Raw genomic sequence first — 2778 nt, forward strand, 5'->3', positions numbered from 1 at the left:
AATTCTTTCACCGCATAGATGTTAGATGTCAGGAGCTAAGAAGACACACCCACCCTACTGCAGTTACCAAAAGTGGACCTAATACACACCCTCCCACCATTAGTATGCTTTGGGAATGTGTCCACTAACAGGATTTAAAGACTGATTGCCCAGGTTCCCGCGTTCTATCTCACCTGACTTCCTAGCTCCTGAGCAATGACTCATAGCCGGAATTGCAATCAAACTTCAACCTACAGGTAAGTCTCGTTTAACTCTTAATTAGAATTCGGTCAACGTGCTATTGAGAAAAAAATCGTTTCTGTTCTTTTATGTTTGGCTTAATAGAGCTTAAACTCTTCAAACCTGTATGAACATTTCACAACCAAACTACAGGATTTTATTTAGTGTAACCGGTGGTATCACTATTACGACAACGAGCACTCCCTCCTTTTCGCCGAAGTTCGCGGGGCAGGTCGCAAAAAACCAATGAAGAACTGGAACATTTTTGTTAGTGCCTCACTCCAAGAGCTCTGGGTGGCGTGCTAACACCTTTTTTCTATTTGTAGCCCTGATTTTTTTTTTGGACTTGCGCGACGGACTTCGCCCAAAAAGAGGGATTGCATATAATCTATAACAGCACATACTGATATTCACCGTGACCAGTGACTCAGTCACGTATTTCAGTGGTGTACTTCTCTTATTTAAATATGGCAGCGACAACGTGATTTTTGCTCGGAATTCTAGCCTAGTTCTTCAAAGCTATCAGCTGTGTTTGCGCTTGATGGGCGCAGGGAAATACTGGACTTCAGATCAGCGAGAGGAAATGTCTAAGATCCAGTGAAAGCTTTCAATACGTATAATGACAGCATCGCTGACGCTGTAGAAAAGCCCAAGATTAAAAATTTGGAATCCCAAGTAGATTGATGGGAAAAATGCCCCTTTCCTGAAAAATCTGAGTGTTCAAGCTGGAGCAGGAGAAGCTGGTGTGGTTTCAATGCGTGCATTACCGACGCTGTACAAAAACTCTGCTCTGATTTTCAAATGGCTGATGTATGTGTTTAAGTGCGTTGGCTGAGAATCTATTAGCATAAATACTCAGGATTTTAAAAGGTATCGAAGGCTGTCAGTCGAAACCTGTCTTAAACTTCTGCTCATGATCTACGACCGCTTGGAATAATGGTTTACCAGCTCTTGGCGCCATGACATCGCACAGCAGCTGGCGAGCTTCTCCTGCTCCAGCCTGAACAGAATGAGACTCCTGTTCCTATTCGTATGTCCGGCCAAGCCTTTATGGTGGCTGCTCCACGTGTAGCCGCAAGCTATGACTTATAAATACAGGCTTTTAGTTTTAACTTGTAATACTCCCTGAAGAAGTCTACGACAATTAGACGAAACGCGTCGGAGAATGAAGAAGCTTTACAACTATTGATCATAGAGTGCTGCTCACTAGTTCAGTTTTAAAAAAATAATTTTATAATGTTTTTTTAAAAAATTATTTTAAAAAATTTCAAAATAATTGTTTAAAAAAATTATTTAAAAAAATAATTTACCAAATTGAAAAATTATACAAACAATAAATATAAAATTAAAAAAAAATTTAAAAACATCTAAAAAATAATTAAAACAAAATTTAAAAAAATTGATTAAAAAATAATTGTAAAAAATTTTTTAAAAAAAATTTGAAAAAATCAATTAAAAAAGTTATTAAAAACTAATAAAACAAAAATTTTAAAAATTATCTATAAAACAAAAACAAATTTAAAAAATTGATTAAAAAATTGTCCAATGAGACTTTTACCCCCAACTGAAAAGAATAAAACAAGAAAACTTCTTTTGAAATCGCCAAGCCAGACAGCTACAAGCTGGACAGGGCGGCGCAGATTTTTTTTTTAAAAAACAAGATTAAACGAACGGTGACTGGTTTTGATTTTATATCCTGCTGCTTGGGAATAAAAGGTTTATGAACTTTCTTTTTAATATTTATATTTTTTAGTCTAACATATACTGAACGATATACAAGCAAATTTCACAGCAGATCTGAGAGTGAGAGAAGAGTTTACTCTATAAGAAGCTTAATTTTTGAGGTGCAAAAGAAGACACTTATCCACAATGAAGATTGCTATGATTCTGATTGGTGCTGCTTGGATGGTTTGTGCGACAGTGGAAGCTGGTAAAGGAAAAGCCCGTAAGTCAGCGTAATTCTTAGTTTATACACATTATGTTGGAGTGATTTTCAATAGGTTGTCCAAAACAATCCTTTACTGCATCAATTTTTTTTCTTCATTACTCTCTTTAACTAGCCTAGAAAACTCGCACCACCTTAAACCAATCGAACCTTTTGTGCTTCTTTGCGCTTTGAGGAGGGCACGGCATGTGTACTTTCAACATTAGGGAGTTTTAGATCTACGTTTGTTTCTGAATACGTGAGACTAGACTCCAGCGGTCACGTTCGCCGTTTGTCGTCTACGTTGGAACTTTAGGCAGGGCAGTTTCAGGTAGTTGAACTCCCTCGACGGTTATTTTTCTTCCTGATCAAAAGTTCTCATGTAAATATATGTGAAGTGAAGTCTTTCTTTAGAACCAATCCGTTTGGGACGCTAGAAAACTAATCTTTTCTAGCCACATTTTGTGTTAGGAACGAAGGACCCCCATCCTTCGTGTAATTCAAGATGGCGGCGCACATGAGGATTTTTTTTTTCAGGCGAAAGCTGACGTCGAGCTAAAAAGCTGAAAGTCTCGAGACTTCTAACTTCAAACCACAAACTGCTGACCGCCGTTTGTTGATAGTAGTGAACACAC

Source organism: Pocillopora verrucosa, chromosome 14, assembly GCF_036669915.1.
Source record: "Pocillopora verrucosa isolate sample1 chromosome 14, ASM3666991v2, whole genome shotgun sequence".
NCBI classification, from domain to species: domain Eukaryota; kingdom Metazoa; phylum Cnidaria; class Anthozoa; order Scleractinia; family Pocilloporidae; genus Pocillopora; species Pocillopora verrucosa.